This window comes from Marmota flaviventris, chromosome 6 (assembly GCF_047511675.1).
Source record: "Marmota flaviventris isolate mMarFla1 chromosome 6, mMarFla1.hap1, whole genome shotgun sequence".
Classification (NCBI taxonomy): domain Eukaryota; kingdom Metazoa; phylum Chordata; class Mammalia; order Rodentia; family Sciuridae; genus Marmota; species Marmota flaviventris.
In genome coordinates, this window is record NC_092503.1 from 112,969,476 (window position 1) to 112,994,273 (window position 24,798).

A 24,798-nucleotide genomic window follows, 5' to 3' on the forward strand; every position below is an offset into this window, starting at 1 on the left:
CAGCACAAGACTCTCTCTCACATATACACGTGTGCATGTGCGTGCACACACATGCACACACATACACATCTGCTGCCCTGAAATTGCTCTGTAATCATTCTCAGTTATGTCATATGAAATATCCTTTCTGCAGCTGTTTTTTTCTTTCAATAGTAAGTTATCAAGCTGTAGCCATGATGATACACCTAGATCTAGTTGATTTTTTAATTCAGTTGTTTTCATTGCATGCACCCATTGCATGCCATGGTATTCATTTGCCTGGGCTGCCACAACAGCCTACAGACTCGTGGCTTAAACAACAAACATTTATTTCCTCATGGTCCTGGAGGTTGGAAGTCTGAGATCAAGGTTTCCTCTGAGGCCTCTCTTCTTGGCTCATACGTGGCCATCTTCTCCAAGGGGTTCTACATGGTCATCCCTCTGTGCCTGCCTGTGTCCTAATCTCTTCTTCCTATAGTGATACTGGGCATATTGGCTTCTTTAAAGACACAATCTTCAAATACATCACATTCAGAGGTCCCATGAGTTAGGACTTCAACATAATAAATTTGGGGGGAGACAATTCATGCAGTAATAGCTATTTAATGGTCTCTCTCTCTCTCTCTGTTTTTCTGTTATAAGCAATGCTGTGACAGTCATCTTATGAACATGGGAGAGAGTTTCCCTGGAATAGACACTGGAAAGTTGAATGCTGGTTGCAATGGCATGCATGTTGCAACTTTAGTAAATTTTGACAAGTTGCTTTCCAAAGACCTATCATTTATAGATATGTATATATATTATATATTTATATACTTGTGTGTGTGTGTGTGTGTGTGTGTGTGGCATCGGGGTTTGAACCCAGAGCCTTGTGCATGCTGGACAAGCATTCCACCACTGAGCTACACCCCCAGCCCAATTTATACTCTCATTATCAGGGTGTATTTCATAAAAGCTATGTACTGTCAAACTTCAAATTTGACAATCCAATGAGTGTGAAATGAAAATGTATTTGACTTTCATTTTTCTGGGGGGGGAATGGGGATTGAACTCAGGGGTGCTGAACCACTCAGCATATCCCCAGACCTATTGTGCATTTTATTTAGAGAGAGGGTCTCATTGAGTTGCTTAGTGCCTCATTGTTGCTGAGGCTGGCTTTGAACTTGTGATCCTCCTGCCTCAGCCCCCTGAGCTGCTGGGATTACAGGCATGTGCCACCATGCCCGGCTTTGATTTTCATTTTAACTTCCTGATTTTTAATGAGGTCTTAAACTTTATGTACATTGAGAGACTATTCAGGTTTTCCATCTACGAATTGCCCATTCCTTACTCAGGTTTCCCATTCTACCAACTGCCCATTCTTATCTTTTTCTACTTTTCTATTCTTCTTTTTCTTTATTAATTCACAAGAAATTTTTACATGTTTTATAGACCACTCCTCAGTTGACCATAGAAACCTCTCCTCTGGCCTTTTTAATTCTAGTGCCTCCACTAGTCAAATTCTCTTCTTTGAGGTTCTTTACCCTCTTCCCAGAGGCCACAGAGTAATATTCAGACCTCATACAGCCTTTTGGCCTTGGCTGGAACCTAACTTTGTGACCTCATTTCCTCACACTCTCCCCAGGGTCCAACCACCCGGGAGCAGCCCTGGCTCCTGGAATGTGCATTGTGCTTCTGCTCCTGGACCTAGCTGCTTCTGCTCTTCCGAAAGCCTGGCTTTTCCTTTGCTGACTGCAGAAGTCAGATGTGCCCTTCCAAATCCAGCTCACAGCAGCTCTTGGGTAAGGCCTCTCATCCCTGGGTAGAGACGATGGCTCTTTCATACCATTACCACAACAGATGCCACCAGGACTGGGGCCTGTTGTCCTGCTCTATTTCCTGGGCCAGAGTGTGTGCCCCACCCAAGGCCAGCACTCTCTCCCGCTACTCATCTTCATCTTCTCACTACTGCTCCACAGTAAGTGTTCAATGTTTGTTCAATTTCATTTTTTAGACCTCGAGATGCTATTTAAAGGATTATAATTGTTAATGAGCAGGCAGTGTTAATGGACTTGGTTAGCACATCCTTATCATCTGAAATCACTTATTATCCCCTAAGATCACAAACTTGCATTCATAAACAAAGCCCACAGAGTATAGGATGAGAGAGATGCAGGTTGGTAGCCACGCGAGACCAGAGCAGGGGGTGGGAAGATGGGGGATGGCCTGCCCTGAGTTCCACCCTCAGAGGTTGGTTGCTATACCTGCTGGAACATGCCTGGGTATCACAGAGGAAAGGTCTCTCAAAGGAGACACCAGTTCTGTTCTCTCACTAGACCACCATTGCAGGGCCGTGTTCTGAGGGTCACAGAACAACCAGGGAACCTTCAGGAGAAGAAGGGGGTTGAACTCCATCTTATCTGAAGAATGGCTGCCGGACATTCCTAGGTGTGTGGGTTAGCTTTTCGTTACTGTAACAAATACCTAAGGAAATCAAACCTTTAAAGAGAAAAGTATCCTTTTGGCTCTTAGTTTGAGATTTCAATTTAGGATGGGTTGGCCTTGCTGCTTTGGGGCCTGTGGAGAGGCAGCACAGTGTGGCAACACGTGGTGGAACAAAGCTGTTCAGCTCATGGCAGGGACTTGGGAGAGAGGAAGAGGAAGGTACCCGGGGCCCACCATCCTGCTAGAGCGCACCCCCACCCACGACTGGAGACCTCCACAGGGACCCACCTCTTCAAAGTTCTGCCATCTCTCATTAGTGCTACAGACTGGGGACCCAACATTCATCACATAGGCTTTTGGAAACTAGAAGAAATAGTGTGTGAAGCTGCCTTCAAATACTGTACACACAGGGTCATCTTTTGGAACAAGGAATAGAATTGTCCCATATTATTCTTATTACAATCAGGATTGGTGGGAGGAATGTACAAAGAGAGAGATTTCTGCCTAATAGAGTAAGGGAATTTAAATGTCTGGAACATTAGAAGATGGTTTGGCTGCCTTGAGGATTGAGGAGCCACACATCAGAGGAAGTATTTGTATAGTGGTGAGGTGACCAGCTGGCAAGAAAGAGATGGTGTCCAAAGGGTTCTGGGATCAAAAGGTGATCGAGTTTGCATTAGATGACCCTTAAGATCTTTTCCAGAGCTGAGATTTCACCAGTTTGCAACTTTGGGGCAGATGAATTAAACTGAGAGACCAAAGTCTTAAAGCATCTTTGGGTCTTGTTAAATGAATCTAATCTTGGATGGGCAGGACACCTGCCTGATGTTCTTTCACTGCTTTCCCCCAAGACCTGACCTCATCTGAAGCAAATGTATATGTGTATGGATATCTAGAAAATATGCTGTGCTTCCTGTCTTCAGGGCTCTCCTCCACTCTCTTAGGTATTCTTTACTTAGCCACACTAGAACAATGGCCCTCGCCCTTCAATGTAACTAGACTAATCTGGTGGGCTTTTTAAAAACACAGATTCCTGGGCTCCAGCAGTACAGTATGGCATCTTGGCCTAAGACACTCAGTCCACTCCATTCCTATGGCCCTGGTAATTGGTCCAGGGATTGGCATGTGAGTGAATCAGAGCTGATGAGATCACACAAGACATCTTAGGGCATAAGATAGAACTATTTTCTATTGACCACGAGACCATTGGTGTTGAAGTTGCTATCAGGAAGAGACTAGATGCAAAACCAAACCATAGGAAGATGAAGCTCAGAGATTGGGAAAAACCTTATTCTAATGATACAATTTGAGCTCTCAATCCAAAAATACCAGAAGTCAGACTATTCCTGATCTTTGCAGTTATCTGAAATAATTAATTCTGACTTTGCTTAAGCCAATTTGAATTAGATTTTCTGTCACCTGAAATCTCCTAAGTGACACAGACCTATATACCATTGTTTGTCCACAGATTTGATTGGATTGAGCTGGTAGAAGAAATGTGCTTAGTCTGTAAAATGTGTGCTGTGCTGAGTGCAGGGCTGCTGTCCTAGGCCTGGTGGATCGGTATCTGTTTATCATGGGCTGAGGACCCATGAAGTGCCAAGCATTCTGACAGATGCTACAAGTGATAAACAGAAGACTTGGTCCTTAAAGAGTTCATACTCTCCAAGATGCAAGACAAGATACCAGGGGGCTCACACTGCACAAAAGTCAACTCAAAATGGATCCAAGACTTAGGAATTAGACTAGAAATTATGCAAGTCCTAGAAGAAAACGTAGAGCCAATACTCCAGGATCCAGGCCTAGGAAAGTACTTTCTCAACAGGACCCCCCTGAAGCTCAGCAAACAATGCTAAGAGTTAATAAATGGGATGGCGTCCAATTAAGCAGGTTCTGCACAGCAAAGGAAACAATTAAAAATTTGAAGAGAGAACCTGCAGAGTGGGAGAAAATCTTTGCTAGCTACTCTCTGCAGAGGATGAATGAATATCTAGAATATATGAAGAATTCAAAAATCTTTACACCCCCAAATCAAATAACCCAATGAATAAATGAGCAAACGTATTAAACAGACACTTCTCAAAATAAGAACAACAAATGGCCAAAAAATATATGGAAAAATATTCCACAGCATTAGCAATGAGGGAGATGCCAATCAAAACTACACTGAGATTTCTTCTCATATCAGTCAGAATGGCAATCACCAAGAATACAAATAATAATAAATGCCGGAGAGGATGTGGAGAAAAAAGGAACACTTTCACACTTTTGGTGGGATTATAAATTAGTACAACCACTATGGAAATCACATGGAGGTGCTTCAAAAGACGAGGCATGGAGCCACCATAGGACCCAGCTACAGCACTTCTTGGTATTTATCCTGAAGAACTGAAGTCATCATACTAGAATGCTACATGCATACCCATGTTTATAGCAGCACAATTCACAATCGCCAAACTATGGAACTGGCCTAGGTGTCCACCAAGAGATGAGTGGATAAAGAAAATGTGGTACATATTCAGCCATAAAGAAAAATAAAGTCATGTCATTTGCAGGAAAATGGATGGAACTAGAGACTATTGTGTTAAGCCAAGTAAGTCAAACTCAGGTCAAGGGCTGTGTGTGTTGTCTCATTTGTGGAAGCTATGGAGGAAAAAGGAAAAGAAAGGTGGGGGGTGGGTCTCATGAACATCAAAGGAAAATCAGTAGAGGAAAGGTACCAGAGGGTGGGAGATGGGGAGATGATATTGTTATGTGTTGTGTTGTGTGTATTACACACGTCTAACAACAAATCCCATCAATACATTCAATGCACCAATAAAAAATGTGAGGGGAAATAAATTTACAAAAGAAAAAATATATGAAAAAATATATAATGCACATATACACACAAGATACTATGAGACAAAGGTCAAGTGAGTGATGTGGAGAACAGGATCTTGAGGGGAATTATTGTGTGCTGGGTTGGTCAAGGACAAGAGGACTTGACCAGGGCTTTCAAAAGCCTATGAGGGAAAGAACAGAACAAGGCTTTATTGAAAGGTGGAACACCATCTCCAAGCCTCGAGGCACCTCATGGAAACTACCAGCAGCCCAAGGACCTCAGAATGAAAATGAAGAGTTAAACTAAAGTCCACATAATCATACCAATTTTCTGCTTTCCATGATATAATTACACAGACAGATGTGTCTGGGCATAAAAATGAAAAAAAAAAAACAACTAAGTATCTAGGAAGTAGAGACCTTCGAGGTTACTAATACACTAACTTATATGGTTACAGTGGCATTGAATGTTTAATTGGATAAATTATATGCTTTGAAAGTTGTTAGGTCATATGTGTTTCTGTGGCTTTGCAGGTTAATTGCTCTGTTAATTCTGGAACAGGGCTTGCCTCCTCTAACATTAATGGTAGGTCTAATCCTCATTAGCCCTGCATTATTATCCTAGGGAAACGGGGGTAGAGGGAACCAGGGAGAATGTTCTGTGCTCATTTCCTGTTTTTAGAATGAGGTTTATAAGGGCCCCGTCCATTGGGACCTGCTCTGATGACTCCAAAACCTGGGACGACATCTTCACATTCCTACACTGAGACAGCACCTACAACTTGTCCTGTCTGGCCTTTTGCCCAGTGACTTGGGGTCTTGGTGATGATTAGTTCCATATTCATTCCGTACACAATCGATAACATTGCTTCATTTGTCTATTTTACCTATAGAACTGGTTCATAAGGTCCTTGAAGAAAAGGACCATATTTTGGGTCACATGCATGTTGTCAGCTTCTCCTGCTCAAGCCTCACTTGTGCTCTGCATGGCGTAGCCGTGCAACAGGAAGCTTGTTAAACACATGGGTTTGTAACTTGCCACTAGAGTCTAGAAGTTCATCTTTGTCCTGGCAGGAGCCTGGATTCACCCTCCCCTGGGTTACCTCCATCTCCAAGGGCCCCCTGAAGCCCCTGGGGATCTCTGTCCTTGGTCCCATGCCCCTAGGTCTGTGTTTCACTGGCTGCTGGTCCTTGAATGTGCACAATCCTTCTCCCAAGCCCTTCAGAGAGGCATTCCTGAGCAACTAACAAGGCACTCTTGCTCATACATCATGTCACTAGGCTAAAGAAGGCTGTCCTACCAGGTGAGGTGGGGAGGCACAGGGCGGTGAAAGCGTCAGACATTCCATACTCTGTCTTGGAAAATAAGAGCCAATCTATTAAAGGGATATTTTATAGGAAATACCTGGTGGCTACCCCTCCACCCCCAGCAAACTGCCAACTCTGCAATGACCTGTCTAATGCCCGAATTTCATCTTTGAGGATTAAAGCACTATTTCATGTTGAACTAGAAAAGACTCCTTTCCCCCATCACGTTCAGCTATCCTTATGCATTATCTTAGTGGGAATGCTCTGCACAGGTTTTCAGGCGTGTAGGTGATGAGCGGAGAGGGGGCACAGGAAGGAGAGTGGATCGCGATTCACTGGGGGAGTGGAGCGGTCTAAAGAATCTGGGTCCTGTCAAGGGCACCGGGGGCCCGGAGGTCATGGAGGGTAGGGGATCGTGTGGGGCGGGAGAGCATGAAGGAGCATTTGTTCATCGATTCCGAGTCTGGAGTGAAGGGAACACCCTGGCCATGCCACCTGGACCTACGTGCCTGGCTCATGCTTTCTTTCACTCATTCACTGCACATTTAAGGTGGGTAATATTTAAGGTGGATCATTTGGCAGCCAAACCGTGGCACTTCTTGGGGTAAAGAAGGACACTATTAATATCTATGCTGAGATAACAGGCAAAGGGGGATGGATGGTCACCTTGGTAACATCTGCTCGGCTTCGTGCAGGAAGATAAACACTCCAGCGCACTCCAGACACCTGCCGACGGGTGCGGAACAATGACACTGTGATAACTAGGAAAGCAAGCACTTGAGAGCGTTCCTTTTAAGTCCCAGGCACTTTGATAAGTACTTTTGGAGGCTCGTGTAATCCCTACTGATAATAATATAATGCATATAATATAATCATATATCATTATATAGGATCTCTTTCGCTCTCACTCCCGCGCGTGCGCACACACAAGCGGACAGACCCTAATCATACACTGAGAATCTCATTACACAGATCTGAAAGCTCACCCAGCGCTACGTGACTGGGTAGCCGTGGAGCCAGATTTTCCAAGGCCATTAAGTTGTTTTCCTGGCCAGGATCTTATACGCCAAGAGAAGAAGGGATTCAGTGCTGCGGAGGGGGTTCCAAAGCCGGGGAGGGGGGGGCATCCTTTCAACCTTGGGAAACAGGGAGGGATTTCTGGCATTTACTCTGTTATGTGAGGAGTCAAAAGGAGAAGAGCATTTGAATGGAAAAAAATGATGGGACTGAGGCAGAGAGGCAGGAAGAACATGGGCATGTTTGGGAACATAAAGGATTAGGTTAGGACCATGGGGTGGGGGGATGAGTCATCACTGAGGATGATGGAGGCTCACCAGGGACGGGTCTAAGGGCGCTGTGTGGCAACCTTGTGAGGTTTTACTCCCACTTCACCGAGGAGGTGCTTGAGGCATGGAGAGGTTCAATGATTCACTAAGGGCCAATCAGTGGGCCGGAGGTGGCCCTGGGAAGCTCATTCTGGAAGACTAATGGAGGAGGGGGCACTTTCAAGGCTTACCGTGGTTTTCTATTCTGCTTTAAAGAGAAACTTTGTTCTCTCATTCATTTATCCCATGAATAGTTAGTACATGCCTCCTTGCTGGTGGGGATCAAAGGTAAAAGGCAGAGCGTCTCTGAACTAGGCTTATGTTAAAAGTGGGGTGGGTGACACAGGACACTGGAAAGGGGCCTTAGACTAGGTTGAGGAGGTCTTAAATTGTCATGGGCACAGGGTGAGGAAGTAGGAGGTAGGGTGAAGTCCATGATGTCAATGCTTCAGGCTAGGTGAGGAGAATCAGTGAAGCTTGCTTGCATGGGGCTGTGTTGGTTTCTAATTTGTTGGAGAAGGGGGTGCTGGTCGTGGGCATCCTGTTTCCAAATCTGACTTACAAACTCTAGCAATTTCTCTTGAGACCTACTAGAGGACTCTAATTTTCCCTTTAGGCAAACAAATGAGATTATCTAAGAAATTTAAGTAATTTGGCTCCACAAAAGGTCAAAAAGTGAGGTAAACATGTATCATTCTGGTTTCCAAAGGGTCTGGGGGTCTATTGTCACCCACGTCCATTGGAGATTCTCATTTCCTCAAAGTCCTCAGAAGAGAAGCTAAAAACAAACAAAAAACAAAGGTAAAAAATGTCCTTCATGTATTTGAATTGGTTGAGTAGGATTTCCTCCATGATGCTACAATTTGTCACCTAGGTGTCCCCAGCCAGGGAGGCATGTGGGCCAGCTCTGCATGCATCAGCAGTTAGAGAGGGCTCGTGCCAGCCCCTCTGCTGGGAACAAGACCTGATTCAGCAAACTCCATCTCTCCCTAAGGTTCAGACTGCCACCAAAAATCTGGCTGTCTTTTCTTCCTATCTCTGGGGGCCCAGAGGATGTCAGCTTGACATTTGTGGGCACTTTCCTTGGGCACCATGCCTGTGCGATGGGGTGGTGGTGCTCATCAGCCCAAGCAGGTAGGATTCTCTGAAGGGTTAGCAGTGGCTCCGTTCTAACAGCACATGATTATAAGCTATTAGATCTTTTCTGTAGAAATCAATGCCTGACTTAAAAAATACTGCCAATTCACTAGCATTTGTGATACAGCTGTGAGCAAGAGTTAGAGAAATGCAGATTCTAAGTGCAACTGATAGTTTTCCACCATTCCAAATATTACCAATTACTGCTCCATTTTACTGTGGTTTTCTATCCTGCTTTAAAGAGATTCTCTCATTTATTTATCCCACTAGTAGTTAGTAAGTGCCTGCTTGCTGGTGGAGATGGATGGGAAAGGGCAGAGCCGGCCTTGAACTCATACAACCTGGAGGGGGCATGACACAGTGAGTCCTGAAGTAGACAAGCTGACAAGAACAAGTTAAAGTTGGAATCAAATCCACAAGGAGAAGGTGGGTGCTTAAGACATCCGGACCATTCATCTCCCATCCGTGGTCTGAGTAAATATGCCTACCTCAGTCTTTTCTCTATAAAACTTGGAGCGTTATGCCATCGTATCTGAAAGTCCATGGGGAGTATGATTATAACTCTCCATGGTTGCAGCAAATCTTTTCACTGGGTTGACTTATTTGCCTCCGATAGATGATAAATTCCAGCCTGATTCCTAAAGCATTTCAAGATGCTTTGTGAGGAACCCAGAGAGATGGAGCTCGAGAATTCACTTTTCCCAGCCTGTTGCTTAAGCAGCTGGAACAGCAGGAAGGAGCCCCAGCAGCTGTTGATAAGACCCCTCCAGGTGGCTGGGGCTGCCGTGGACCCAGGGATGGCTACTTTGTATCTTTTCTGTATAAATTGAGCCTAGTTAAGGAGGGATAAGGGCTTTTCCCCCATCCATGTTTGAAGGATGGCATGTGTTCCTGGGTAATGATATATGGCATTTGTTACCTTGTCTGCTGTAGTCTGGCTGGGCACAATTCACAGCCACTTATCAAGCAGAAATGAACTTTATTTTTAGAACACACACAGCACACCACGGGAGCTCTTCAGGAATTCCCTCAGAGCCCAACTGCCACCACCAGCTTCCCACAAGCTTCTTAACCCCCGCCCCCGCCCAATTCCTCCTGCTCTTGAGGCTGATTGGCTGGGTCGTGTGGGCGGAGCCAAAAAAAGTCCCCCAATGAGCAGCTCCATGGTCTGAAAGGGCGCGGAAACAGCCCAATGAGCATCACCGCAGAGGAGCCAATCAGTTGGCAGCTGGAGGTTTGCTGGGGCCATTGTGAGCCAACCATCAACTGGCAGCTGGAAGTTTGCTGGCAGCTGGAAGTTTACTGGGGCCCCTTGGGCTGTGGCTCTTAACACTTGTCCCAATGTCAGTTTCTTGGGCTCAGCTTGTGGCTGCATTGCCACCCTCCCATCCCAGGTTCGGAGCCAACCCAAGAGAACTCTGGGGCAGGTGTTGGAATCCTGCTCCTTCTAATGTCTGTGATTTCATAGTCCATGATACGGGCTCTGTGTAGACACTCACCAAAAAGTGGAAGCAAGTCACTAGGTCAGAAGGGAGCAGTCGCAGGCTCACTGTCACCGTACACTGGGGACATGAAATACTGGGTTGATGGCTGTTCCTTATCCTCATTGGCTGCCATTGTCCTCTTTTGTAGAAATGGAGGAACGAAGGAGCAACCTGCGACTCACTTACCTACCACGAGTCTGATTAATATTAGGCTGCTGGTCCGGCCAGTTCCTAGGCCCCATGGTTTGCCTTCCTGCATCACGCGGGTGATGGCTCTTGTGCCCACTCATCAGAATCCTCAGAGTTCCTGACCCCTAGGGGGCACTGTCCAGGTGCTCAGGATGCAGGGTGAGAAGGGCCCTTCCGCCCTCACGATGCTCACCGTGTAGTGTAGACCGCAGGGGAAGTGTTCTGGGGGCTGTCTGTGGTTACTGAGGCTTGGCAGTTAGGAGGGGAAAGGACAAGCAAGGTCTAGTGGCTTGGCCATCCGAATTTCTGCAAATGAAGCCTGGGGATAAACTAAGGGATGGGGACAGTGCAGGACACAGTGAAGCACTGGTGAATGGGTCCCAGGGCACTGTGGCCAGGTGGGTGCAGGTACCAAGAGGAAGCCTCCTATAGGAGATAACCAGAGGCAGCCCACACTGTGCCTGTGGCTAGCATGGCCAAGTCCCCAATCGGTGTGGGGGTGTAGCAAGGAGACCCTGCCCACAGAGAAGGGTGTCAGGGACCCCGTGAGCAGTGATGGTTCTAGGCAAAGTCCTGGCCTATAGGAAGAAGCCTGGGTGGCTTTGGAAGGATTCCTGGAGTGTGCTGTCTGGTGACATTGGGTGACAGTCATCATAGTGGGACTTGGTAGCCCCAGGGTCCCCAGACTTCCCTCGGTGCACAAGTTCTAAGGATGGTTGGCAGTGTGGGCAGATTGGCATTCCTGCCTGCCCAGATTGGGCCTGGGGACGGCAGTGGACCTGGGTCTCCCATGTGTCTTTCGAGGAACATGTAGGAATCCAGTTTGTGGCAGCCAGAGGCAGAGGGAGCGAGTCCTTATCATCAGCTCCTGAGCTCTGTGGGCTCTTGGTGGGGAGCAGCAGTGCTCAATGGCTCCTGTATTTCCACGGGTGTGGGGGCCCAGGCTCTGCACACCAGTACCAATGACATTCTGTCTCTCTCTCTCTCTCCCTGTCCTTCTCCATCATGGCTCCCTGCCCACCATTCTACACCCATCCAGATAGCATGGTGGACAGAATTTGGTGATGCCTTTAGGATCTCTTCCTTTCCTCTGGTGATATTCCTGTGACTAAAGTCCATGATGCAGCCAGAGAAATTTTGCAAGTGCAAAGAAGATTGCTGACCAGCTGACTTCAGGATGGGAGATCACCTGGGTGGGCCTAACCTAATCAGATGAGTCCTTTCCAAGCAGAGTTTTCTCCAGCGGGTCACAGAGGGGATGTTAAAGAGAGATGAAGGATTAGAGATATAACTGGTGCCTTTGGAAGTGAAGGAGTCTCATGAAAAGGAATTGGAGGGGCTTGTAGCACCAAGGATAACCCCTGGCAGCCAGCCAGAAAGAAAATGAGTTTTTTTTGGTCCCATAACAGCAAGAAATTGAATTCTACCAGCAACTTAAATGAGCTTAGAAGTAGGTTCCTTCCCAGAGCCTTCAAGGAAGAAGCCTGGCTAACACCTTGATTTCTGCCTTGTGAGACTCTATATTAGTTAATTTTCAGTTGCTATAACAAAATACCCGAGGCTAGGTACTTTATAAAGATGAGTTTTATTCAGTTCACAGTTTTGGAGTCTGAAAGTCCAAGATCAGGCAGCTCCATATATTCAGCCTCTGGCAAGGACTCCTCCTTAGCTGTATCACAACACAGCACAATGGTGGGAGAGGAGAGATGATGTGGTGAGACAGGAAGTCAGAGAGACTCAGTGGCCTGGCTACCTCTTTATAACAACTCATTTTTGAGAGAACTAATTCCAGAAAACCAGTATTAATCCCTTCTGAGGGAAGCATCCCCCAATGACCTAGTCACCTTGTACTTGGTCCCATCTTTTAAAGGTTTCACCCACTCCTGACATTGCCACACTAGTGTCCAAACTTCTAGTACATAAAACTTGGGGAGAAGCAACATTCCAGCCGCAGTAGACCCCTAAGCAGAAACCCTAGCTACGATTGTTCCTGGTCTCCTAGACTTTTGAACTACTGAAACCATGAAACAAAAGGTCTCTTTGTTTTCTATAAAGATTATGAATTTAATTTTTCCATATTTTTATCGGTGCCTTACAGTCTTACCCAGTGGTGGGTTTGTGCTTGACTATTCCTACACGCACACAATCTAACACTACAGCCAACACCATTCCCCGGTGTGTCTCCTTCCTGCCTCCTCCTCCCTCTTCCTGGTGCCTTTCCTCTGCTCCACGGATCTCCCTTGGATCGTCATGAGATCCACCAGCTCCTGGCTGCCATCTTTCTCTTCCTTTTCCACACAGGAGAGCAAACGCAATCTTCGACTTTCTGTTTCGCTTCTTTTGCTGAACACAATGGTCTCAAGTTCCGTTCATTTCCCTGCAAATGACATGATGTCATTCTTCCTGTGGCCCCCATAAAACTCCGCTGTGTTCGTATACCACTTTTTCTTTATCCACTGCTGGTCACCCAGGCTGGTTCCATAGTTGGCTGCTGTGAGTGGTGCTGCTGTAAACGTGGGGGGGCGTGGATCACTGTAGTCAGAGGACTTGAATTTTTTAGGAGTAACACTGAGGCGTGGTCTAGCTGGGTCATGCGGTGGTCCCACGCCTGGTCTTTTGAAGAACCTCTAGGAAACGCACTGGTAAAGTCACTAAGTCTGTGGTCATTTGTCATGCAGCATAAAAACATGATCACTGATGGCCTCCCGCTTTGTCCTTGGGTGTGTGAGGGTGTGAGGAGAGAAGAGCTCAACCCATCCCTGCTGACCCCCCACCCCTCCTCATGTGGGGTGAGGCTGGCCTACTAGTGGACAACGCCTCTTCCAGTTCCACCCTTCCCGAGTCTTGGAGATGAGATGGCCCTGGGGTGACCCAGTTTCGGTCTCCTCAAGGGCCTTCGGGGCTCGGGGTTGGCCGGCTGGGCTTTCTCTCCAGCTCTCTGTCTCCATCTTCCGTCCTCCTCTGGGCCCATCTCCCTGCCTCCTTCTCCATGGCGCTTCTCCCCCCATGAGCTGGGCCTGGTGGCAAGGATCAGCATTTCCCCCCACCCAGGGGAGCCAGTTCCAATCTCAGCCTCTCTCGGTCCCTGCCTCGCTGCCCACCCTGGGCCCGCCCTGCCCACTGCTCCCTGGGGGTGGAGACTGTGATGTCTCTGCCCCCACATGGCCTGGCTTCCTTGTCCCTGCCCTGGGGCCCCCTTCATCTCGGAAGGCTCCAGATCCTCTCTGGCCTGAGAATCTCTGTCCCCCCAATGGCCCCTGCTTCTCTCCTGGCTACTTCCTGATGCCCCATCTGGCCTGAGGAGCTCTCAGTGCAGGATGACGCAGCCTTCAGATGTCTCCCATGTTTCCCTAGGAGGCCAGAGGCTGCAGCCACGTCAGAAGCCTGCACCGGCTGGCTCAGCCGCCCCCGTGCCAGGAGCGGGCTGCAAGTTCCTGGAGCCCTGGGCAGAGGCCCCTGGCAGGTGCACTGTTTTGTCTCCTGAGTGGCTTGGACTGAGCTTCTGTCTGTGTAAAGGCAAGCCTGCGGCCCCTACTTGGGGGCTTGTGAGAGGTCAGTGGCCTTTCCCTTGCCAGAGTGGCCCTCCAAAGCAAACTTTGATCTGGTAATCATAGCTGAACATTTACTACAGCTGGAGTCTGCAGGTCTAGGTGGGATGCCAACGCAGTCTGTGGATCCAACATGAGGTGTCCTCCAACCAGACAGGAGAGTCACTCTGGGTCAAGGGTAGGCATTTTCAGTCTTTAGGTGTCCACTGTGAAACACATGGAACTTCTTCTCTCCCTCTCCCTCCCTCCCTCCCTCCCTACTGGGGATTGAACCCAAGGATACTCTACCACAGAACTACATCCCCAGCCCTTTTAAACGATTTTTAAAAATTTTTATTTTAAGTCTTGCTAAGTGGCTGAGGCTGTCCTCAAATTTGTGATCCTCCTGTTTCAGCCTCCCAAGTGGCTGGGATTACAGGCCAGCTAACTTTCTATTATTATCTTCTCCAAAGGAAGTGGTTTATCAGCTCCCCGGTTTCCTGTGCCCCCCCCCCCCCGGCATTGTGCAACAGACCCCATCTTTCCTATTCATTCCCTCAACCAACTTACCCATCATGGGCAAGGTGTAGGGATTTTGGAGAATAATACAACTCAGGTGTGACACTTGATATTTGAGAAGAAGGTTCAATCTGTTTCCATGACCCTCTTTGATGGGACAGTCCTGGACCTTTCCAAGTTGACAGTGACCCCCCCTAAGGGGCTCACCCAGCACAGAGCAGTGGACTGGCTCCTTCCCTTGTACCAGATGCTCCGCTGTTTGTCCACCCAGCTACGACTGCATGAGCATCCCCAATGGCCACCAAACGCTTGCCTCAGTTTCCTCCTCTGTAACATGGAAATCATGTCCCCCTAAGTAGAGACTTTGTGGTGACACTTGAGGATGAAGTGCGTTAACACACATAAAGCCCACAGCCCAGTGCCTGACACAGAGGAGGCTCAATCAATGTCAGTATTGTCATGATGGTTGTCATTAATATTGTCACTATTGTCCTGCTTTATGTGCCTTTGCAGGTGACGGGAAAGGAAACTCCTACATTCTCCCTCCGTGTGGCCTTTTTCTAGTACTGGAGAAAGGGGAGGGTTTGCTCCTAGCCCTGAGGAATCTGTCTTATCAGAGCTGGCTCCTCCTCTGGTCTGTTGAGATAATGGGAACAGCTACCTGTGTGTCACACATGTCGTCTGGAATCCTAAATCACCCTGGGACGCAGGGGTTATCATCTATATTTTACAGACTCTGCAACCCGGGCTCCCAGAGACACGAGTGGCCCAAGGCCTTGCAGCTGGGAAAGGCCAGAGCCCCAGAGGCAGCCAGGGCCTGGACATTTCTGCTCTATTTACTGCTCCTGGATGTTCCGGTCAGTTCCTGCCACCAGGGCACGCACTTGCCTGAAGACTTAAGTGACCCACCTGTGTGCCCTTTGACTAGGTCCCTACTGAGAAGCCCCGGGAGCTCTGGACACGACTGGTAAGGATGGGCCTGAGCAGCTGTGCAGAGGGAGCCCTGGAGGGTGGGACCACTGAGCACACAGCACAGAGGGACGCTGGAGCCAGACTCCCTGGCAGGACCTTGGGCTGTAAAATGGGGAATAAAACAAGAGCGCTTCTCTATCGGCTGACCAAGAGGAGTAAGTGATATAACTTCTATAAAGTTTTTAGTGTAGAGATCAATCAATATTAGCCATTATTATCATTATTACTAGTCTCCAGCACAGTCGGTGATGGCGCCTCCGTCACCTGAGGCTCAGCTGAGCACACTCGGGCAGACGGAGGGGCTGGGGTTGGAGCTGGGGTCTCTCTCCCCTCCTGACCATCACTCCCGGCCGCCAGGCCCCGGCACCCACCCCAGCACCTTGTTTCCTGAAAGTGTGCACTTCAGAAATGCTGCAGCTGTGGCCAAGAAACCACCTTCTCCATCTATTTGAGAAGCTTCATAAACTTTCTGTTTAATGTTTTAAAAGGTTAGATTCTAAAGAGGGACGTGGTTAAGTAAATCACGGCACATCAACCTGATGGCCTATTTGAGCAGCCGTTGAAGTGATAATTACGGAGATTGTGTAGCAACGAGGAAGATGCTTATGGATTCACATGAGATGAAAAAAAAAAAAACAGAATAAAAAAATTGAGTTACACAATGATTGCCACTCGTCAAAAGCTCATACCTGCAAACGATCACGGGGGATTCGTAGCATTCTTTTTACTTCTTTCATTGTTGTTCTATTGTTTCTATAATAAATACATAAAAAACAGCAGAGCCGTTGGAATCTGACTTTATAAATCAAAAAAAAAAAGGAGGACTCTGAGATCCATGTGGCCTGTAAAAGCAGATGCTGTTTTTACAAGAACCATGGGTCACTCTTGCTGCGGTATTTACGTCTGTGTTGCTCTCTGGTGGGGTGGAGGGAGAAGTTCCTTTTTTCAAGCAGAGCAGACGATTCTTCTCCCAGCCCCTGTTATCCATGGTCATGGTCATGGTCAGAGGAGGGGGCCAGCTCTCAGAGGGAAGGTGCTGGTGTCTAATATTTCTTTTGGCTTCTGCACAGGCAAGAGAGGCAGGGGGTGAGTCAGGAAGGACCCTGGGAAGGAACCTGCAACCTTTTCTTCCTCCTGTGTGAGGCTGGGGGTGGGGTGGGGAGCAGGGAACATGAGCTCTCAGGTACCCAGGAGACCCCAAGAGCCTCGGGCAGCTGAGGGGGGGGGCTGGTTGCCAAACTAAAGGAGGGTGGAGTTTCTCCAGAGAGCTTAAAGGGAGAAAGGGGTTCAGAACCGTCATTTTCTTCTCCTTTCCATTCCTCTCCTCCTCCCTCTCTCCCTCCCCTTTCTCTTTTCCAATCTTCGTTGCCTTTCCTTCTTTTCCTTCAGTGGCTGTTGATTGAGCTCCTACTCTGCATACAGACTATATCCAATACCCAATTTAGAGAGGCCAAGAGACAGTTTCTGCTCCCCAGAAGTCTAGCCAGAGAGACAAATCTGAAAACACACACACCCTTGATAGGTTAGAATCGAGCTAATTCAATGTGACAAGGAGAGGAATTAACTCTGCTCAGAGGCCTCAGTGAGGCCTCCCCAAGAGGAATCAGGGGAGTCGAGGGAGGGGTCTGCTGGAGGGGGAGGGGCTGCAGGGGAGGGTCAGCGGGGGCAGAGGCTGGAGATGCTGGAGAAAGCGGCTCCTGCCTTCTTGGACCTGTGGCCCTTCTGCCTCTGAGTTCCGTGTCCAACGGGAAGGTCAACAGACTGCATGTCCACCTGACCCAGTCAGGGGTGTCTTGACCCCTCAGTTACACTTAGGATCCCATCCTGGCTCTTCATCCAGAATCTACTAAAGTCATTTTGAATTCATTTGGTTATTTCTAGGATCTGTGGATGGCAGAGTCAAGGAGCCCCAGCCCCCCCCTGTTCCCAACCACCCAGGAAGCCAGTTAGACTCAGTTCAGGGTGTTTGGGTTTCACTAATGGACTCTGCTGCTCTCATTTCAGGGGTGAGAAAACTGTAGCCCAGAAAGGGGAATTTGGTGATTTATTCAATGTCATTGAGCAAATTGCTTGCTTTAAGTCAGCTCTTCTGGCCCCCAAAATCAGTTCTTTGTAGCGCACCAGGTCCTTTACCAGGGAAGACCAGTCCCTCCTCTTCCCCCTTCCATGCATCAGCGTTTCCCTGTTTACTCTTAGCTTCCTCAACTTCAAGGCTGGGCAGCCCTTCCCATTCCAAAGGATGTAGCCAACAAGCCCTCCTCCTGCCCGCGACCTTCAGAGTTGTATTCCTCCACAGCTTTCATCTTTCTACGTGTCCCATCAGGACAATGCCTGGTCCCTGTGGTCTGCTCAGGGGAATAGCCCCTGGATCTCAAGGTCATGTGGCCCCTCCCTTCTCTACCCGCTTCCTCTCCCCTAAGAAACGGGATTTATTAAGGCCTTATGGTTAGAGTTAGGAACTAAGTGGCAAACTGGAAAAGAATCCCGGGGTCCAGGCTTCTTCCAACAAACCAGCTCAGAAGTTACCCAGAGCAAATCTTTCCTGAGTCTGGCCTCATTCTCCTCATCTGGCCATGCTGGGGTACTAGATAGGCTTGAACCCAATGACCTCTAACCCCCTCAAGTCCTGACAGTCGATGGCACTAAGCTTGCATGAGACTGCAATAAAGGGATGGGCACTAGCTCTTGCAGATGACCCTGTGTGTTGATCAACTTTCATCACCGTGACAAAGAATCCTGAGAAAAACAACGTAAGGAGAAAAGATTTATTTTGGCTCATGTCTTCAGAGGTCCCAATCCATAGTCGGTGGCTCTACTGCATTGGGCCTGAGGAAAGGAAGAACATCATGAAGGAAGGTAGGACACAGCAGAGCTTCTTACCTCATGGCAGTCGGGAGGCAGAGGGGGAAGAAGGGGTCAGAGACAAGACAAGCCCCTTGAGGGCATACCTCCAGTGACCCACTTCCTCTATCCAGACCCCACCTCCTCCGGTCCCCACCACTTCCTAAGAAGCCATCAGCTCTGAAATCGTCAATGGATTAACCCACCAATGAGGTCAGAGTCCTCAGGACCCAATCACTTCCCCAGGGCCTCCACCTCTGAACATGGCTGTACTGGAGACCCAGCCTCCAACACGTGAGCCTTGGGGGTTCATTCCAGATCCAAACCCAAACACCCCACTTTCTTCAGTCTTGATCCAGATGCTTGGAGAGTACACAGCAGTGACCTGGGGACATTCTAGGGTCAGAAGGTGAATGTCATGATGGAAATGAGGCCCATTTGGCCTTCAAAGAGCTTCTGGGCCATTTGCCACTTGCTTTTTTGCTTTTCCACCTATAAATCCGTTCAACCTGCTTTGGCATCTGTGTGGTTTCAGAAGGCTATTATCTTGTCAACATTGTTCTACGGCATTGACATTATCTCTTAATTACACAATTACTTTGTTATGTACTGTAGACCTAGTAATAAAATATTTGAAGTGTTCAGGCACAGACAGGATTTTAAAAATATGATTTGAGTCAAACCATCTTGTAAAAATCACTGAGTGTCACAGAGAGAAGAGACCTGGGCTCATTCCCTCACTGAAGGGAGGGAGAGCCTAGGCCCTCTGTGGGTCACGTGGGTAGGATGAGTTCTGCAGACGTGGCACACCCAACTCTTTGTGCCATTGGAAATGATGAGTTTCTTAGCTAGGTTGATGGGACGGAGGGAGAAGCACACGGGACAGGCAAGGAGGTCAGGGGACAGGGGGACATGCATAGAGTGGGTGATCTGGGGTAGGCACGGTGACTTGGAGCACAGATGGGGGGTGGTGTGGAACAAGGAGCAGCGTGAGAATCGTCTGGAAGGGTTTGCAAAGGGATGGGATCTACCCTCGGTTAAAAATCCTCCCACTTCCCATTGTTTATGACCCAAATCTGAACCAGGCTCAGCAGGCACTTGGCGTGACTCCCTGCTAAGACTGTGGAAGGCCTTCCAGACCAATGACCTTCTACCTCTGAGTTTGGAGGCAGCCCCAGAATTCTTCCTTAGCTAAATCTCCACAGTTTTCTCAGAAGAGGAAACTTATTTTCCACCTATTGGGGGTTGAATTGTGTCCCCCAAAAGCTATGGTGATGTCCCAACCCCTGTGAAATCTGTATGTGACCTTACTTGGAAATAAGGTCTTTGCAGATGTGGTCAAGTGAAGATGAAGGCATGTTGGATTAGAGGGGGCCCTAAAGCTAGCGACTGGCATCCTCAGAAGAAAAGGGAGATTCTTGCACGATAACAAGGACAGAGAGGAGTGATATCTCTGCAAGCCAGGGAGGGAGTGCCTGGACTACTGGCCACCAGCAGGAGCTAGGGAGCTACAAGGAAGGATTCTCCCCTGGAGACTCCAGAGAGAGAAGTTGGGTAGAGAGCGTGAGAGCCAGCAGGGCTCTGCTGACCTTGATTTCAGACTTCTGGCCTCCAGAACTCTGAGCGATTAAATTATTTTGTTTGAAAATACCTGTGCGGTATTTTGCAACTACAGCCCCAGGAAGCTAATATGCCACCTCTGGAAATTGTCTCCTCTATCTAGTCCTATCTAGTTGGCCTTCTTTCCCTCTAAATACCTCTGTGTCTCCCGCCCTCTCCATTCTTTTGCTATCTCCTTGTCTAACACTCCTGTGGGGTTGTTTTCCTGCCCCCAAGTTCTTCTACCCATTCTCCATCTGCTTTAATCAGTTTTTTTTTTTTTTTTTTTTTTGCTGCTGTGACCAAAAGACCTGACAAGAACAACTGCAAACAATTTGGGGGCTCACAGTTTCAGAGAGGTCTCAGTCCATGGATGCAGTTGGTCCCATTGCTCTGGGCCCAACGTCAAGACCTTGACCCTTGACCTCTCTCTGCTCTGATCATCATGTCGGAAGAGTGTGGTGGAGGAAAGTGGCTTAGGACTTGGCCTCCAGGAAGCAGAGAGAGCGACCCCACTTACCAGGGACAAACTATATACCACCAAAGCCCTCCCTCAATGACCCAACTGACCCTCCAGCCACACCCTACCTGCCTACATTTACCACCCAGTATTTCCCTGTCAGTGGATTAAGACACTAATTAGGTTAAGACTTTCAATCCAATCATTTCACCTCTAAACTCTCTTGCATTGTCTCACCCATAAGCTTTGGGGGACACCTCACATCTAAGCCTTAACACTGCCCAAGTCCTTCTGTTCTCCAGGCCCAGCCTAGACGGTCCTTTCAGTAACATCTTCCACAATCCTTTCAAAGGGCGCTTACCCCTTGTCTGCTGCAGTGTTTTTGTCGTTTCCCTATTTAGCTCCCACAGCAGAGGGGGAACCTACAAGGGGAAGGTGAGAGAGAATGTAGAGAAAGACTTCTTTGGTTCCAGGATTCTGCCTTTGTTCCGCCCAGCTGTCGCTGGGAGTGCTGGCAGGGAGGACACATCACTCTCGCAGAGCACAAAGCTGTTTCTCCAGATAAAGTCCCTAAAACATCACAGTTGCATTTTAAGTGTAGAGGCTGTTTATTCTCTTCTTTCTCTCAGTCAAGGTGTTTCTAAATGAACCAGTGATCAAGTACAGCTGGGTCTGCTCCGAGCCCAACAGTTGCATTGTTGGCCATTTTCCATTTGGATTTTGCCAGAAGGATAGAGCTGCTCCACAGCTGGCAACATGGAAAGCGGTGCAATGTCAGAGTCCATCCTGGGAGCATTTTCTCTGCACTCTTACGTGAGGTGTGGAGAGGCTTAGAGAGATGCATGGAAGCACACAGATGTTTCTACACTCACCTTGACCCTTGACCTCTCTGTTCTAATCATTTCAATTGCTCATCCTGTACAGAGCATCCTATGCTTGTGTCTCCAAATAGAAAATGCAAACAATGCAACTGTTGGACTCAGAGGTAGAATCAAGGTTTAGGTGTGAACCCTTTGCTGGCATGGATAACCGCATTCATGTAAGATTTGGATTTGGAACTGAGTCACCAAGCAGAGAGGTGGAGAATAGATATTCACTTTGCTGATGGGCATCCAGGGCAGAAGTGCAGGCTCTGTGCAGATGTCAAATATGAAGCTTCCTATTGAGAGGGAGGCTGCAGAATTGGTGGCCCAATTCTGTGGTATAGTTTTTTTTTTTTTTTTAGTTGTCAATGGACCTTTATTTTACTGATTTATATGCGGTGCTGAGAATTGAACCCAGTGTCTCCTCACACATGCTAGGCAAGCGCTCTACCACTGAGCCACAACCCCAGCCCCCTGTGGCATTGTTTTGAGAGATGATCCTGGAAGCTCACCTTAGTGTCTGGCTCCCCAAACTGGGGTCCTCACACGAGGATCAGAATCTCAGCTCGAGTCCAGTCCTAATCAGTCAGCTCCAGTTTTGGATCCCCCAGTTAGTCCATACACACCTTCAGGATTGAAAAGCACTGGCTTAGACTCCAGTGGATGTCAGCTAAGTCTACACTTGAAATCACTCCAGATGCTAAGAGCAGACCCAGATTGATTAATCACAAGCTCTGGGGGCCAGGCCCAGGCATCAGCATCATAAAGAACCATCCCTGGGTGGTTCTAACATCCCATTTTTTGCTGGTGATTGGCTTATAGGTGAGCCTGGGTTTATAGGGGTCCAAACAGGCCTGAGGAAAGTTCTAGTGGGGTCTTCCTGAGAAAGTTTCCTTGCTCTTAGGACAAATACCCCATTAAGGAAAGCCTGATTTCTGCCTCTGGGTGTCACCATGTCAGGATGTGAGGCCTGAACAGTTGCCAAGGATGTAGAGGCAAAGTCCTGCTACCTGCTCTCTTCTTGACACTTGAAGAATATATGACCTGTTTAAGGTTCAGAGTTTCCTGTTAATTGCAGGAAACTCCTGACCAGTATACCATTATTTCTTAATTTCTTCATTATTCATGTAGGCCCTTCTATGCACGAGAATCGAGAGAGTCACCATGCCATAACTCGTGGTTGTTTCTCATGATCCTATGCACCCTGTAGGGCTCACCTCTAAAACACACACGCCTACCTTTTTCCTTCTCTGTGAATCTGCCGTTGTTGGCATCCCTGATTCAGCACCATACATACTTTTCATAACTGCACTGACAATGTTGTCGATCCCAGAGTCCACCCCAGGACCTGGAGCAAAATGTTTTATCAGAAAACTGCTATTGAACCACCCCAAGGGCAGGGGACACCATGAATACAAGTTCAAATGTGGGGAAAAAGCTGTTGTTTAAGGATCAGAACAGAGAAACAGGCAGGACTTGAACTAACAGACAAAGAAGGAGGACACCAGAGGAGGGAAAAGGGCCTTAGAGGCAAAGAACACAATCCCTGTCTCTTTGCAGATGGATCCTTTCTCTGATTTCTCCAGTTACTTGATTTCTCCTCCCAGAGGTTACTGCACAGCACAATTGCACCTAACAGAAACATGAAGTTTTTGTGTGTGTTTAGCTGGTTGGTTTTCTTCTTATTCTTTTTATAATCTTGGTCTAATTATGCAAATCCCTCTTCCCTTTCTCCAGATCTCTGTACTCGTCTGCCCCTGACCCCCTTGATTCTCAGACTCACCATGTTCTGGGCCCTGTCTGCCTCCTTTGTGACCCATTCATCTTAGCCAGTCCATTGGTGGTCAGTGTCCCTGGCCACTTCCTCTCAACGGGTTTTCTTGAAAGCTGTTTTTAAATTAAATTCTTTCTAAGTTCCAAAATAAGTCACAGGAGATTGGATGCAGTAGCATTCACAACAATGAGAAGGATGGGAGGTGAGCCTGGGAAGAGATTCTGGGACCTTTCATTTAACTGCATCGTATTCTTTGAAGGAGTTTGCTCTGACCACTGAGGGATAATTTCCATTGCTGCAGATTATCCTTCTAAAAGCAAAGCTTCAAAAATTTGAAGAATTTGAGCGGTTGAAAAATCTTAAAATATATCACTTTTGATATGTCAAAGGATATTTTGGATAATAAATGATAAAGCTTTGTATGAATCTTTTTTTTTTCTTTTGCAGTACGGGGATTGAACCCAGGGGCATTCCACCACTGCCTACATCCCCAGTCCCTTGTTACTTTTGAGACAGGGTCTTTCTAAGTTGCTGGGTCTGGCCTTGAACTTGTGATCCTTGTGCTTCAACCTCCTGAGTAGTCAGGATTACAGGTGAGTGCCTCTGTGCTTGGCTGTATGAATTATTTTTTTTTTGAAAAGGTAATAGATAAACTTGGTAGAAAAAAAATAAAGATACAGAGAAATTTATCATGAGCTGTAACCCTCCTCTCATCCCTGCCTTTCCTCCTGCCCTAGCCCCCTGGGCCTAGTCATTACCAAGGATTTCTTATGTAGCCTTCCAGAAATATTTTATACATGCTCAAACAATACACATCTATATTTATCACGTAAATATTAAATAAATAAATAGTAAACCCTGTCCTTCACCTTGTCGTGTATACCTTAATACCAATTTAAAATCAACATTTCTGGCTTTTATTTATTTTCTTGAAGTGGTAAACCAATTAACTCTAGATAGACCAAAAATTACTATGTATGTTATACTTTGTAGAATAACTATAAAAAATAATATAAAGAGTTGTGCCTAAAAAGCTAAAAGGTAAATATAATCCTAACAATTATATTAAAATATAATTATATTAAATTATATATCCTAAAATATTCAAATAATGCAAAAGAAGGAAGGAAATGGAAAAGAGACACAAAAAACAAAGAGGAACAAAAACTAATGGTAGATTGAAATTCAATCATGTCAGTTAGATTATATAAAATGACATTAAATGTAAGTGGTCTAAACTCACCAATTAAAAGACAGTGTTAGAAGGGAGATCAATGGAGTGGAAGAAGGGGATTGAGAGGGATGGAGGAGGGATAAGAAAAGGGAGGAACTATTGAATGAATTATGCTATGCATCTATATGACTACAGTGAAGTCCACATTCATATATATATCTATAAATCACTAACTTAAAATAAATAATAAATAAATAGAAGGAATATCAGTAAAGTAGAGGAAAGGGAACAGAGGAAGGGAAGAGGGAAGAGAAAGTGGAAGCACTGGAGATTGGAATGGATCGAATTATGTTCCATGCAAGTATGATTATATCAAAATGACATCACTGTTTTTTATGAC